Raw genomic sequence first — 16,130 nt, 5'->3', positions numbered from 1 at the left:
ATGAGCAAAATTTCCTAAATATGATTCCATGCCTAAGTATACTCTCCAACTGCTCATGAAACTATGGTTCTCATTAAGCCAAATGTAAGTATCAAAACAAATACAACATTTGAATGCCATTTTGAACACAAGCATGTGAAATATATATAATTCATTCCAATAATTATTGTCAACACCATCTTAAAAACACATATTTATTTTATTTTCTCTTACTGCTTTCAAGCTACTGAAATTGGTTCTTTGAGTGAAATGAAACAAGTTTTCCCGAACGCCAATTCTTAAGACCCTTGGTAAAACAGCAAGAGCAGTTCTCCACTTCCACAAGCGTAGTGCACCACCTATTGACATAGACACTAATTACCGGCCCCTGAGTATTTTTCTAGGTTTTTTTCCTGAATTCACTGTCATGGTTGCTATCCAAATCTTCTGAGCTGCCTGTGGCCAAGAATATCCCGAGGGCTATTTCTGAAAAATACCAGCATCACAACTCATCCTCAGAATATATTAGCTTATCAGAAGAATACCCATTCATCCAGGAAAGCTCCTGGCCCCAAACTGCAGTCTCACCCGCGGTAGAAAAGACTCAAGACAATAATGATTTAGTCTCTTAGTTGTCAGGTTCGATGAATCCAAAACAGCAGATTAAAATTAATCTGATTAATAGCTGCTCCCCAATGAAGCAAATGCTTGTTAACATGCTGCCCGTAACTCACATATCAGTCTCCTGCAATCACCTCTGTGCAAAGATACTGCTGTTAAACAGACTTCTGTCATTTTAGGTATGCAGTACTTTTGGTAGTGGTCTGGAACAGGTTAGAGCAAAAAGAATTTAGTTTACAGGGGAGCTGCAGAACTGGGTTCCTCCTGTTCATCCAGAGGCACAATACTGCTATGGGGTTTATAAGGACACAGGTGGCAGAAAAGAAGGAAACTGAAGATGGCATCTCACAGGTATCTCTTTCTTCCTCTGTCTTCCTGACAAATCACTAGATGCTTATTCAGCTCCCATGGCCAGAGCCTTAGCCTTTGAGCATACCCTATGTTTTCAGAAAAGAAAATTGATTGGAGAAGTAAAGCATTTATACCACCTCTCTTTCTAAGCTATCATTTTATACTGGAATCACTCTGGAATATTTAATTTTATCTTAATCCAGGGCGAGATTTCAGCTTTGTCCTCCTGTTGTCTGCCTGCACTCCTGGAAAGGTTAGAAGTTATTTTTGCAAGGCAAAGAGAGCTTTGTCCTGAGGTGTAAGTGGAAGCCATTAACAACTGCACCCATGCTTGACTCAATCATTCACAACCCACTAAATTAGCCTCCAGACCTCACAGTGGGACTTGGGCATCAACAATTATGCTTTACACAAATATATATATATATATACAGGGTTAACATGAGGTTCATAATGGGGGAAAATGGCAGCAAACCATTTTGAGGTGAGAAGGGGTTTGGATGCCCTCTCATCACTGATGGAGGGCACTAATTTCTTCCACAAATTGCCACAGTAGACGTCAACCGACAGGGTTATGTCAGTAATGCCACTATTCCAAGACTCCTACCATAATGTGGTGGGTTGACCCTGGCTGGACACCAGGTGCCCACCAAAGCTGTTCTATCACTCCCCCTTCTCAGCTGGACAGGGGAGAGAAAATATAACAAAGAGCTTGTGGGTCGAGATAAGGACAGGAGAGATCACTCACCAATTACCATCACGGGCAAAACAGACTCAGCTTGGGGAAAATTAACTCACTTTATTACCAATCAACCAGAGCAGGGTAATGAGAAATAAAACCAAATCTCAGAACACCTTCCCTCCACCCCTCCCTTCTTCCCAGGCACAACTTCACTCCCGAATTCTCTACCAACCCCCCCAGCGGCACAGGGGGACAGGGAATGGGTCATTTCAGTCATTATGGTCATTTCATCACACGTTATTTTCTGCCGCTCCTTCCTCCTCAGGGGCAGGACTCATCACACTCTTCCTCTGCTCCAGTGTGGGGTCCCTCCCACGGGAGACAGTCCTCCACGAACTTCTCCAACGTGGCTCCTTCCCTCAGGCTGCAGTTCTTGACGAACTGCTCCAGCGTGGGTCCTTTCCACAGCGTGCAGTCCTTCAGGAGCACACTGCTCCAGCGTGGGTCCCCCACAGGGTCACAAGTCCTGCCAGAAAACCTGCTCCGTGGGCTCCTCTCTCCACAGATCCGCAGGTCCTGCCAGGAGCCTGCTCCAGCGCGGGCTTCCCATGGGGTCACAGCCTCCTTCGGGAACCCACCTGCTCCGGCGTGGGGTCCTCCATGGGCTGCAGGGGGACAGCCTGCCTCACCATGGTCTTCACCATGGGCTGCAGGGGAATCTCTGCTCTGGCGCCTGGAGCATCTCCTCCCCCTCCTTCTTCACTGACCTGGGGGTCTGCAGGGTTGTTTCTCTCACATGTTCTCACTTTCTCTCCAGCTGCCATTTCTCTCTGTCCCAGCAACTTTTTTCCTTCTTAAAAATATTATCACAGAGGCGTTACCACTATCGCTGATGGGCTCGGCCTTGGCCGGCGGCAGGTCCGTCTCAGAGCCGGCTGGTGTGGGCTTTCTCTCGAACACAGGGGAAGCTTCCAGCAGCTTCTTACAGAAGCCACCCCTGTAACACACACCCCCCCCGCTACCAAAACCTTGCCACACAAACCCAATACACATAACAACACACCAGCTGTAGCATTTATTGTGTGTTTGATATGAACAACCTCTGCATCAAGTTCCTGAAGCACTAACTCCACAGTAGGAGTGAAGAACGTCTTTCCTTCATGTTACAGTCAGAGTAGGGGAGAATTGGGCCCTGACTTACTGTTCGCAAAGGCAGGCATTGGCACAGACCTCATATTTCTATCATCGTGCATCTTTTTTTTCAAACAGAAGGTACTTCTCACTTCAGAAAGCAAGAAAAGGATCTTTGGTCCTGTGGCTTGAGGTTTAACTATTTTGATAAAATTCAAACTATCCAGGAGAGCAGCGTTTCCTCAGGCTGCTTATACTCCTTCTGAAAAAAATCTAGATTACCTAAAAACTGATGGGAACAGTAGGATGTCTGAGTAACTAAATAATGTAGTAGTAATAACTAGATGTTATAATTATTGTAAATATTAATTATATTAATCAATTAACCATTTAACCACATTTGATTAGGACATTGATTAATACTGGTTTTATACTATTAAATAGCAATAATTAAATAATTACATAATGTGATAATTAGAAATTTCCCATTAAAAACCAGAATTTTCTTTTGGTTTCCTGTTCAAGTGGTTCTACTATGTTCATGACTGTTGGAGGAATATCTTTCCCTTTCTTCTTTCCACACCTTCCTCCACCCTTAAACGCCAGCATGGCAAACTATCTCACCCTGACAGCTCTAGTTCTACACTTAGATTTTTTTCTCAAGTGGATCCTTCTATTACCCCACTGCCATACCCAAGTGCTTTTTGTACTCTTCCGGGAAACATTAAATATGGCTAGGGTCTCTGGCCTGGGAAAAAATCATGCAATAGCCTAATTGCTGAAATGACCTTCTCTACTTAGTGGTCTGAAGGACAGGGTTTTGCCTTCATGAAATCCTCCCCTGATAATGATTATAGGTTTTTCTGGGCAATTTTGCCTGAAGGGATTTACCACTACCTTTTCGTTAAGGTATTTAGCATCTCGAGGTGTTAGTCTCTGCTCCTGATTCCCAGTAAATTCTCTACACAGTGCCTAGAATATGTGTCGAGTCACCCACACAGAGCCTTCCTTAATTTAGGCAAAATTCTTTTCATGTATACAATTGTTTCTGGCTGATAGTCTTTTTTGCCTTCTCCTTAATTTTTATCTTTCAGCATTTAACAGGGAGTAGGACTTACTCTAATTCCTCAGTTCAAAATAACATCCATGGCTATTATTGCTGTACCTATCTCCACACCATGTTTGGTTTACCAGCCATCTAAAATTTCAATTCCTATAGAAGCTGCACATACCCAAAATGATTGGTTCCCCAGACTCTGCAGTGAGATCCAAAGGACCTCTGCTTATTCTTCTGAAGAGGAGCAAAGAGTGCAAGCTACATCCATGCAGTGCACCTGCCTCACAGTACACAAAGAGTAGAATTAAAGCGTGTATCGTTGTCATCTCTCTCAGCTACTTTCATCTGCAAATAGATAAAAGAGGTCCTTTGAACTTTTTCAGTTCCAATATTTGGGTCTGGGATACAGACTTCAAATACTTTATTTCATATAGTTCCTGTAACTTTTGAAACTATTGTTTTAGTTAGTAGTCTCCAATTTGTTGAATATCTTAAGAGTAAAGGTTAAGAATTCCTTCCCTGTGAAAGACAAGCTGGTGACTTGTCCCTACAAATGACAATGTCCTTGGCTGGCTCCAGTCAAGAGGAACTAACATCTCAGCACCCTCCTCCTGAGCTGGGATGCCCTCAGCAACTTTGGGAGTATGACCTCTTTGTCTCACCTGGAGATGCAGGAATGATGTTCCTAGCCCACCCCCCCACCCCCTGCCGGCTGACCATTAAATACGCATTTCAACAAGCATGTCCAATAGTGAACAATACTGTTTCTAAGACCTTGCTCATGTTTAAGCCAGTGTTTCTCTGGCCCTGTATACAATGGTATTACCACCTCCATAGGCTTTACTGTTTTCTCTGTATCAGGATCTCACAGATCACTTCTTTGTAATGAGACTTGGTTATCCATTCCAGGTGCGACCACTCTATTAATAAAATTACAGGCCAAGGACTGACCTTTGGATGAATTGAGTTTCTCTCTCACCCTCTTCCCAGGTCCGTATCAATGTTCTTACCTTCTCCTTATCCTCTGCTCCAGAAGTTTAGTCTATAAACCTGTTCTCTGTGTTAATTCTACATAAATACAGTAGAAATTTCATATGCAACAACTCAGTAGCTGTTTTCCGTGGGCTTTGTTTAAGCAACTCCCTTACCTCTTTGCCACAAACATGATAGTGCACTGTTCAAACACAACATGAAGAATAGTTGCATTGATTCCTATCAACCCCTTCATCTGTTTCTTAGCATGGTTACAAAGTTTAATAGGTATTTCAGTTAAATTCATAGCCTTTTACTACCTGAAGCTCTGGAATTTATGATAGCATGAGCTTCTAAAAAATAACAATTTTAAACTGATCATCTGATATGATCTGGATCTGATGTGTTGAAAAACAACCGGGATTTCTTTTCCATTTTCAAGTTGCTTTGCACTCTTCTGCCACCTTGAGGGCATCGAGCCATCTTCTGAAAATCCGAAGGTATTTAAGACTGGTGCCTTACCTGTAGAGTGGAAGCACTCTGTCAAAGCCAACAGACAAGACCAAAGATCTCTTCTGGTTTTATTAGCTGCTCTTTTGCACCTAGATGAAGGCCAGCATTCTTTCTTGGCTATTGGCTCACCTCTTTACCAGCTAATTGCCTGCTTCCTGCTCCTAAGTCGATTGTACACTGGTTTTTGCCTTCAGCTTTGAAACCAGCATTTTGATTGTCTTTTTCCTAGTATTTAGATCCTTATGCTCCAGCACTATAGAAAGGAAGTCACCTCAAAAAGATTAAATTCTTGCACGTGCCATGAAAACAGGCAGACGGGCAGTGGAGAGAGAACCCTATCAGTTTTCCCTGTGAGAGAACGGCTGACTCATAAAATGATAACAAGAGAGAGCTACTGAAGGATATTGACTTCAGTCGTTTCACTGCATATGGATTTTTTTTTTTACACAAAATTTCTGGAATTTTTTACACAAAATTTTACACAAAATTTCTGGAAATGGCACAACTACTCACCTATCTGTTAATTCCTAAATGACAAATCTTTGCTGATCTGAGGTGCACAGTAGCCCATGCTGATATTTTGTGTATATATATGTTTACATTTCAACATCATAAAATTACATAGGCTCATTAGAGCTGACAGCAACACAACACAGCACCATACAGACAAACAGCTATGACAGAACAACATGAACCCTAAGGAACACTCTGTAATATTCTGCTTAAATTAAACTATTTCTATGCAATTTTCATCTTTAAATAATGCCCCTTATTTACTTTATATAAGTAAATAAAATACTTTTAGCATTTTACTTTAAATACTTTAGTCTATTAATCCATTGCTGATACCTCAGCAAACTAGTGTTTTAATGAGCCTTGAGACTAACAGAGAATTTGATTTCCAAAGCTTCATAGACTGGTTTGGGTTGGAAGGGATCTTAAAGATCATCTAATTCCAACCCCTCTGCCTGTGGCAGAGGAAAGGGGAAACCGTCCCTGGGTGGGCTCGAACCACCAACCTTTCGGTTAACAGCCGAACGCGCTAACCGATTGCGCCACAGAGACTCCCCGGTTAGAGTGATCTTCGCAATAAAAAATAATTTTCCTTCCTAAAATAAAATTACCTTCCTAAAAACATTGATTCCAAGTAGCAGAAGTACACTGCACTAAATCCTACTATATTCTAGCTGAAAAAATTTGACAATACAATGTTTCATTGTAGAATACTCAACAGCACCCTGCAAATTCCAGTAAGAAATTGCAATGGAAAATAAATAAGATGATTGTTCTTATTGGAGAAATTATATTGGGTGGCAGGTTCTCCCTATTAGTAGTGAGAAAAGAACCCTCCTCCAAAGTCATGATCTCTCACTATCAGAATCAACAGATAGGGATATTTTCCTCCCTGACCTCAGTCAAGCATGCCCAGTTCCACCAAATTTCATACTTATTTAAAGAAACTTGGGAAATTAGCATAACTCGAAAGATCCAGAGTTACGTCAAGGTCAGCGAGAAATGACCTTCCTGAGATATCGTTATAAAAACTGTCTTCTTCCATTTCTAATACAGCTTGGGTTTTGCTCCTAAAAGAATATTACAGAATCAAGTGTATAACTATCAGTTGCTTGGAAAAATCAGAGCTGACAAGACATTTAATAATTTCAAAAAAGTGTATTTTTGCACTGGCATCCATAACAGTCAATTATAATTTTTCATTCACAAATAAATCTTCTCATGCTTTGACTTTTCCATTTTAGCTTTTGTCCCATAAACTAGTCACACCTTCCCATTGTTACATTTGCTTTTAAGTTATAAATTCCATAGCTTGTTCATAGCTGGTTCCAGAGTGAAATACGTGCCACTTTCACAGTCACCCAGTTTCAATGCCTGAAATGTTGCTGGTTATGCAATAGCAGCTGAGAACATGAAGGGAATGCTGCTGAATGAGGACAGCTTAAAAGTTGCTCTATGGAGCTGAGGTATTCTTGGTGGCCAGACAAAGGAATTGCTGTGCATCCTCCCTCCAACAGCATTTAATAACCTAGTCAAGTATTTGCCAGTTGACATAGGTATATTTAATGTTTTACTTTCTATTTTGGAGAGGTTCTGAAACACTAAACCGCACAAAATAGTGGCAGTCATACATGAGTGAAAACGTGTTGGTTAGCTTTGGGGTCTGAAACCCGGTGGAACATTCTTCCAGTTTCCCATAGGCAGTAGGAGATGTCACTTCATTCATCAGTAATACTTCCATTATCCTTATTTTTTATTTAGCCAAATGTCCTTTGTGACATTGAAGTTTGGCTCTGTCCAGTCTCAAGGACCACAGCATTTAGTTTCCCATCCCAGTGTTTACCTATTAAGTAGGATTTTTTCCTATCCCAGTGTTCCAGGCGTTATTGCAGGCAATAATAGCTGCTTCACTTCTCACCTTCTTTTGTAATAGAAAAGCTTTGCCTTCTGGTTCCAATTTTTTACCCACCTTCAACTCTCAAAATGTCACTCCTTCCTTATACTCCTTTTATGCTTGTGAACATTGTTTTGCAAGGAAATCCAACTTTCCTCATTATCTGAGCCTCTTCATTATGTACTTTGATAATTTTCTAGGTTTTGCCTGCTTTCCTTTACTCTTTTCTTTGCTGTGTTTTGCTCTGTATTGATTGCTGACCCCATTACAGACTCCAGGCTTTGAAAACTGAACAGTATCAATAAGCACAAGTCATAAACAAAGCTGTAAGAGTAGGTGCTATGCAAGCACAGAGCAAAAAAGTTTCCTCCTAGAGAAGAAACAAGAGTGAAGCCTACTCAAACAGTGTTAGCAGACAAGCAGCCATGTGAAAAGACTGTTAAAGAGCTTCTAATAGAACTTCTAATATCTTATAAATTATATTTAAGAAGTTACATCTTTAGGCCTAAGCTATTTCAAAAAAATATCACGGGAAAGAGAAACAAAGCAGTGGGGAATTTGAGCACAAAAAAACCCCAGATTTGTTTCAGTAGCACAAAGTATAAAAATTAGGCTAACGACTAGATCTAGTTGGCCTAGAGACAGGATGAAAAGTCAGTTATATTTTCCTGTTAGATTTGTAGTAATGCAGCTTTATATTAGTGATTAGCTATTAACCCCTAGAAGGGATGTGCACTCAGGCATTGCTCCTCTGGGATGAATGTGTCACAACCCATGCTGGAAAGACCAGGGAGGGGTTGTGGTGAGTTCGGAATTCCCTCGGGCTAAATTAAGGTGAATCGACACCAAATGATCAGTTAAACATTTTATTTATGGCAGAAGCAACCTTGGAAGGTGTAAGAGTAGGTGGTGTGGTTCCTACTGAAGCATCTACAAAGGTAAGGGGGAGAAAGAGAAGAAAAAGAGAGGAAAACAAGAAAAGGGGCGGGGGGGGGAGAGATCACCACCCTTGGATCCCTCGATGAAGTTAATGGTGGTCAGTGACGCTGACAGTCGTGGTAATCCTCTGGTGATGGGCACATGCGGGGCTCCTCGCGTCTGCGTCTTTTACAGCCCCGTTGCCACCTTTTCTCATGTCAACCGTGCCCCTCTTGGTTTCCTGCGCACTGCCCCTGAGGACTTACCTAACTCTCGACTTTCTGCGCGGGTGCCGTCATGGGGGGTGGTCATGACCCCCTTCCCCAAATAAACTCTAGGTGGCCCCTGGCCAGACACGGTGAGCTGTTCCTCCCAGTTCATCAGGACGCAGGAGTGTGCATCCCCCGACACACCTCCGGTGACCCGTGTCACGTGTGGTGTTGCTATGCAGAACTTATCTCGTTGAAGGGCCTTGCAAGCAAGTTCCATTCCTTCCCTCAAACGCAAAAGCCAGGCTGCAGCCTCTGTCCGTCACGATGGGTGTTTGAGGCATTAACTCTGTCCAGTGTCTCAGAATCCCATGCTCGTTCAGATGTTTGCACTTCAAGATGCACTGAATTTTTAATCTCCTACAGCTCCTCTTCTGAATCTTGGGCAGGACTTATCCTTAACAGCTGGACCACCTACTAGTATTTTTTTTATATTTCTTTAGCTAGTGTTCTTTAACATTTTAAAATGTAGAAACAATCAGTACTAAGTTGTTTTCCCTTCCATTACATTTATAAAGATATTCTGCCTATGTATTTCTTTCATGCAATCTTTTATTACATTATTTTGGTTCATTTGCTATATTCCCTACTTAGTATCTTCTGCAAAGTTCTTCCTGGAACTTCCTTGCCTCTCAGCTTCACGGCAGGGTAATAAATAAGTGAAAATCAACTCTCACTCACACAGGTACCTGGCCTTTTTATCAGAGTACATCTACCTAACATCTGTGACAAAGTTGACCGTTGAAGCAGGATATGTTTTAGCCGCACACTGAGCATAAGCTGCCTGAGACTTTGATATAGGACTTTTTGAACTCAAGGCTAAGTATTTTTTAATGGACCAGTATCAGACAGACTACTAATGTACTGCACAGAATGTTAATGATGATTACTGTCAATGATTTTTTTACTAGATATTACACTGATAAAAGTAGAAGTTATGTTCTCTCTCTCTCTGTTTTAAAGAGAACATAGTAATTACAGGATGGCATCTCTATTGCTGGCAGCCAGAAGAGAAGGCTTCTAATGCTCCAGGAATGCGGCACAGCTTGGGCAGTGGCTGTGTAGGATTCCAAAGTCCAAAGACTTTATTTATTATAAGGAATTCTGAATTTTAAAGAGACACATCTGGGAGCATAAGGGGGAAACAGGAAGAGAAACAATGTGAAAATGAAGTGTTGATGAAAAAGGAATAACTCAGTTTGACAAGGAACTAACAGTGATCGCCATTTCTCTCAACCAGGATTCAAGAAAAGAGAGGGAGGAAATAGAAAAAATAGTACCTGCATAGCAAGAAACTCATCTAAATTGAAACTTCTTAACCCATTACATTGATGAATACAAAGCTTTGAGGATAAGAATCTAAGCAGCTGAAAGAAAAATAGGTTTGCATTAATGAGCTGTGCAGAGTCCCAGTTGGGACTCAAGACTGCATAGCTGCACAGTGATGACCAGGCCCCACGATGCAGAAAGGTGCAGCCTCTTGACTGTCCTTAATGGAAGGGAATGGATGACTTAAACATTTGCAATCTGCCTATTTCCCTTCCCTGTCTCCATCCCTCCAATCCACCTCTATTTCAGATCCAGAGAAACCTGAAATGAAAACACAATTAGACCTCATGTTATAGAGCTGCAGATTTATTCATCTCTTAGTGATAAAGCTAAATATAGCCTTGTACATGTGATTTCAAAACCACTTCACTTAATATCAGCTTGACTTTAGTACAGCCTGTTGAGGAACCATTTTTATAACTGTTACAAAATCAGAAATCTGTAAAAGCAGTAGTAGAATTTCCAAGATCTTACAGGTTTGGTGGCATATTTGTTTTGGTATTTGGCTGAGACAGTACTCAGGGTACACTGCTTGACTGAACAAGTCCACTTAGAAAAAAACTTCTTACTCTCTGTACTCCCTCTTCATTAATGTAATCAAATATTTGCAATAGATGGCTACCATGCATGCACATGACACCTGGAAACTTGATGCTTAGGGAAAGATTGATTGCCATTATGAGGCTGAAAACTCAGCAGTTAAAATGTTTGATGCCATCTTTTGACAAGTACACAAAAGCTGCTGAAGAAAAAGCTGCGCTACTGAAAATATTACTCTGCCCAGGAATTTGTTGGAGATAGATAGCTTTATTTCTGGAATTACAATATGACCAGAGCAATCTGACAATGCTGCACAAATTAAATTAAGATGTGATATGGTTTGGGGTATGGCAGATCCTACTGATTAATTATTCAACACTTAACCTGTAAGATAATGTAGGGAATAGTCCAGCTAGTATATAACAAGCAGTATGTTCCTTATGAACATATGAACATTTTCTTTACGGAACTTACAGATTAGAGGCAAGTCATAATTTTTCTTCCAGCTCTGATGCCTGTATTCCTTGCTATATATACTTGTGAAAAAATAATTCCACTCCTATAAGCATATAAAAACTCTAAAGGGAGAATATCACATGAGAATGCCATAGTATTCCTCTGACTGAGAATGTTTAAATATCAGCTCTCTGTAAGAGCTGACTTTATACTATAGTAGTCACTTTGTCTGTTCTTACATGCTTAACAGCCCTTAGGATTGCCTTGTGCCTTTGGCTGAGGACAGCAGATCTAACTCCAGAAACTACACATGGCTGTAATGTTGAAAACAGGAAAAATCAAGAGAAGGAGATCTACTGTGAACTAAGCTTATCAGCAAACTCATGCGTGCATGCCAGGTTTGACCCATGTATCATGAAATGGAGTGGTTTGGACCACTTAAAGAATCACCTCCAATGGTATTAGCAAAAATTATTTAATAGGAATTTATATAAAAGCACAAATTCACACAATTCGATGGCAAGGTTCACTCTATTACTTAATAAATACATGGATGAAGCATGCACAGGAAAATTAATGTAGAATCCAACCAGAATTACGTATACAGAAACCATCGATGCAAAAGTTTAAGACAGAAACATACAAAGGAAAATTGGGTCAGAATTGATTTTTCATGATTGGTACAGAGATGGAATTTGTAAAAAGGTAGGGGAGACCCTCCTGTTGAGTCCTGAGGTTCAGAGGAGACCCCCTTGCTTTCTAAACTCCTGTCAGAGTCTAGGTGCAGCTGGATCGACTCCTAGTCTCAGACTTGGGCAACGGTTTTTATCTAAAGGGATTATGAGTATAATAGCAGCCTGAGATTCATTCACAGTTGAATAAAGTTCACGACAATAATTTATGTATAGATTTGAAAAGCAGTATTTGTAATATACTTGCTATAGAATATTCAGGTTAGTACACACATATGCACAAAGACACTAAGAGATATACATACAAGCAAGTCAAAGGGTATACCTGTTAAAAATTCCCCTCAAGTTCAGTGAAACTATTCACGTCAAATGCTTCAGCATTTTTCTCAACGGGCAAAGGACTGAGCCTCAAGGAGCAAAGAGTATCAGCTCAGGTCCCGTCAGCGTCTGGTGACAGACCTCCTATCTTTGCAAATCGAAGAGTTTGCAATCTCCGAGAGGCAACCCACTCAGAGGGAGATGCTGGTCGCAACCCTCTGCGGTCCAGGAGAGCTCAAAGGGTCTCAGTACTGCTGTTTATAGGTTCAGGAGATGATTGGCTTTAGTCATCAGCAAATTACTGGGATTCTAGCAGCACTGGTACCATTTCACTTGAGTTACGATTCAGATAAGGAAGGCTCCAAGGCTGTCAGAGAATGACTTAAGATTCAGATACGGGATGCTCCAAGGCTGTCAGAGAATGACTTAAGATTCAGATACGGGATGCTCCAAGGCTGTCAGGAGAGGACTGAGATATGTCCCAAGGTTGTCAGGAAATGACTAATTATCCCTACTCCCATCCCCAGCCTCTCCCAGGCAACAGAGGTCCTTGGTATGGCCAGTGCAGCTCCCTGTCTTAGCCATGCAAGAGTTCCTGGTACAGTCAAGGGACGCTTAACCGCCCAACTCATTACACTTACGCTCAGGCCTAGCAAGACTTCCCAAGTTTGTAGATCAGCCCAGAGAGGGGGGAAGAAATGCACCACCACACCATGGTGCAAAGTTCTTCTTCCATTTACACTGAGCCTGCCAAGCAAAGTCAGGAAGCAGCAAAGGAAGAATTCTCTCACCTAAATTATACCTGTGTAAATGACATCTGCCCAATTTAAACTTACTGCCTAAATTCAACAGAGAGTTGCCACTCCTGGTGGTAAATCATCCAGCTTATTCTAATTTATGAGCAAATTACCAGCACCTTACCTGCACCAGTTCTACAGAGGGAGGTCGGTGATTAGTTTAAACTAGATTGGTTCACTGTAAATAGGTGGAGTTAGGTGAGATGAACCCCATCTTTCCTGATTGCTTTATTGTATTGACACATAGGTCAAGTAATTCAGCCAAAATCCACAGTACACATTTTTAGCTTCTGTCATTAGTGACCATACATAACACTGCAGTCTCTTATGAAAATAATGAATTCAGTTAAGCCAAGGCTACATCTGTAGAAAACAGAAATGTGAAATCCCTCCTGAGGTTTTTTACTCTCAATATTCATAGACATTATCCCATGCACACAGTAGTGTCACATCTCCTCTGCCTCTCAAAGGAACCACTTCTCTGCTCACTGGGTCTTCTCTCTGTGGCTGCTTTAGGTGTTCCCCTCCTACTGACGGGCTTTGGTGCTTCCAGCAGAGCAAGCAGACAGCCAACGCAAAGCTTTAGCATTTGCAAACCAAAAGCTGAGGCCTGACTGGTCAGAAGAGCCAGCAGACTTCTGGTTTACTTCCAGCACACTAAGTTTACCAGCAGACAGGAAAATAAAGTAGGTATACAATTTACAAAGCTGCTTCTAGCTAATCATAGTTCATGCCTGGAGTTGGTTTCATAGGCTACCTAGCAATCCTTACTCAGCCTTTTACATCAGGCCTTTTATATATAGTGGTTTTGGTGTGAATTAATTAGGTATATGTAATGATGCCAAATTCAGTTAGCTAGTGAAAAAAAGGAGGTACTTGCAAGAAGCAAGGCTGCACGCATGCAAACCACTTCCTTACTCATGGTACTTCAGCCAAAAGCTTCTGACTGAAATGAGGGAGATGTCTCTTGTTGAACACCGAAGCAATGTCTCCAAAGGACCAATGAAGCAAAAGCAGATGCCTTGCTCACATTCATGTAAATATTTCATATACACAGGTGTATTGCCTTAATTAAGATATTCAACCTGCAACAGTATCAGTATGCATTTGTACAGTCCTAAAATAATGGAGATGTAATCCACACACGGAGTTTTCAGGCGTCACTGAAGGCCAGTGTTAGTGCTTCAGGGCAAATGAGGATGGCGCAGGGACTTCCAGCAGCAGATCTGAAAGAGCCCTCCAAAGGCTGTGGGACAGTTACTATTTCTGAATGTTGTAATTTTCTGAGGTATCTATAAACAAAAGTATGGTTATTTTGATAACTTTTTAATTTCTGCTGTGGTTTCGTAGGAAGAAGCTGATTTAATTGAAGATCCCTGAAATTCTCCAGAGAGACTATCTTGCAGTAGAGAACTGAATTATTTTTTAATTTTGAGAGAAAAAGTTACATTTCCCTGCTCAAGCATTGCAGCCATCCTAACTGAGAAGCTGAGTCAACACTCCGGGAGCTCCAGCTGAACTCCGTCCTTCCTGCATCTATGCTGCTTATGGTAACAGCGTTAATTAGAGTAAGCTTTGAGGAGCTATACTCACAGTCACAAACGCACCTTGCAGACTTGCAACATAGTCAGCAAACTTAACACAGTTATATTGCAGAATGAGACAGGCTGAAGTATGTTTTGGTTGGGTGAAAAGTCTTACTTGTTCATGAATAAATGTTACAAAAACAAATCAAGAAGAGTATCTGTGGTCCTCAATGACTGCAGGAAAGACACATTTTGTAAGACTGTTAACAATCATTAATGAGCAACAATGCAAAAGGCTACAAAAAAATATTCTAGTGAATACTTTTCAGTTAGAGAAGCTGTTAAAAAATGTTTAAGTTTCTTCTCAAAGTGTAAAATGCAGCTGTCACTTGAACATATGTGGAATGAGGACAAGAAAGCTAAGCACTAGCAGGAATATTTTAACAAATAATAAAATTTGTTCACAGTGAGAATGCTTTGAAAATTCTTGGCTTTTTGAATGATGCATGACCAAAAAAATAATACATTTTAAGGAAAAAATAACACAGTAACTACAAATCTGTACACTTGGGAGTTTACCTGGTACCTTTTTTTCCTCTTTCCCTGAGAGAATGAACCTGAACACTTTAAAATAGTAAAGTGGTTTTATTATTTAAAAACATTGCTGGGAAAGTGAATGAATTAACAGAATATAGATATTATGTTGGCAGATAGTGAAGACTTTGATTGGGTGGAAGTGGGATATACCTTGAATATATAGTAAGAGTGCACATCAGAATACTTGGAACTCAAATTTTGTATGTACATTACATTATGTTTGCATAATGCATTAAGTTCTTCTGTTTTTCAGATAATATTTGAAAATAAAACTTTGCTTACAGTGTGTAGACTTCCTGGTTTTGTTTCAAATGTTTCACTTCTTTTTTCCCCCCCCCCCGCCCCAATCTTTTTTTTCACGTACTATTAAATGAATAATGAAATTCAGTGATTTCCAGGACTTCCAGAATAGTGGGTTTTGAATGAGAGGGAAGTGGAAGGATGGTGAAGTGAAAACCAGACTTTTTTTGTGTTCCATATCCAGATAACTGATGATTATTATTTACCCGCTCAGTCAAAAAAAAAAATATTTTCCATTCTTTTTTTTGGCCAGTCCTCATGAAAAGAGCTCTTCTGGATCTGAGGGAGAACATCTGTCAAGCATCGTAAGTACTTCATCACGAACCCGAGGCCTGACGACTGCTCACCGTTTAGTTCCCATATTTATGTGAATGCATACTGAACACTTCCCCTGAGTTTTATGTTTGTTTATATACGGTTGCTTTATTTTGTGGAAACGTGCTCCCTGTGACGGCCTGCGCTGCTCCGGGCCTGGCTGGTTAGGCGGGCAGCTTCTCACCAGCACCTCCGGGGAGGGCCAGGCCTCGGAGGGCAGATTTGGAACCCTGCACCTCGCCCAGGTACGAGTCAAGTAGCTGCCTGTGGAGAACTGGACCTCCCTTTGCTGAGATTTCGGCACTCCGCTCGCAACACGCACCTTCTTCTCCCCCCCCCCCCCCCCCCCCCCAACCCCCC

General features: G+C 41.2%; 1 non-coding gene across 1 annotated transcript; it reads right to left on the bottom strand.

Annotated features, from left to right (window-relative positions):
* Positions 1-6,297: 6,297 nt before the first annotated feature.
* On the bottom strand, positions 6,298-6,371 carry TRNAN-GUU. Its single transcript has one exon. It is a non-coding gene; the product is annotated as a tRNA-Asn (tRNA).
* Between the last annotated feature and the right edge of the window lie 9,759 nt (positions 6,372-16,130).

The sequence above is a fragment of the Haliaeetus leucocephalus genome, unplaced genomic scaffold (assembly GCF_000737465.1).
Source record: "Haliaeetus leucocephalus isolate CR32 unplaced genomic scaffold, Haliaeetus_leucocephalus-4.0 Scaffold0, whole genome shotgun sequence".
NCBI lineage: Eukaryota > Metazoa > Chordata > Aves > Accipitriformes > Accipitridae > Haliaeetus > Haliaeetus leucocephalus.
This window is presented reverse-complemented; position numbering and strand designations above follow the sequence as displayed.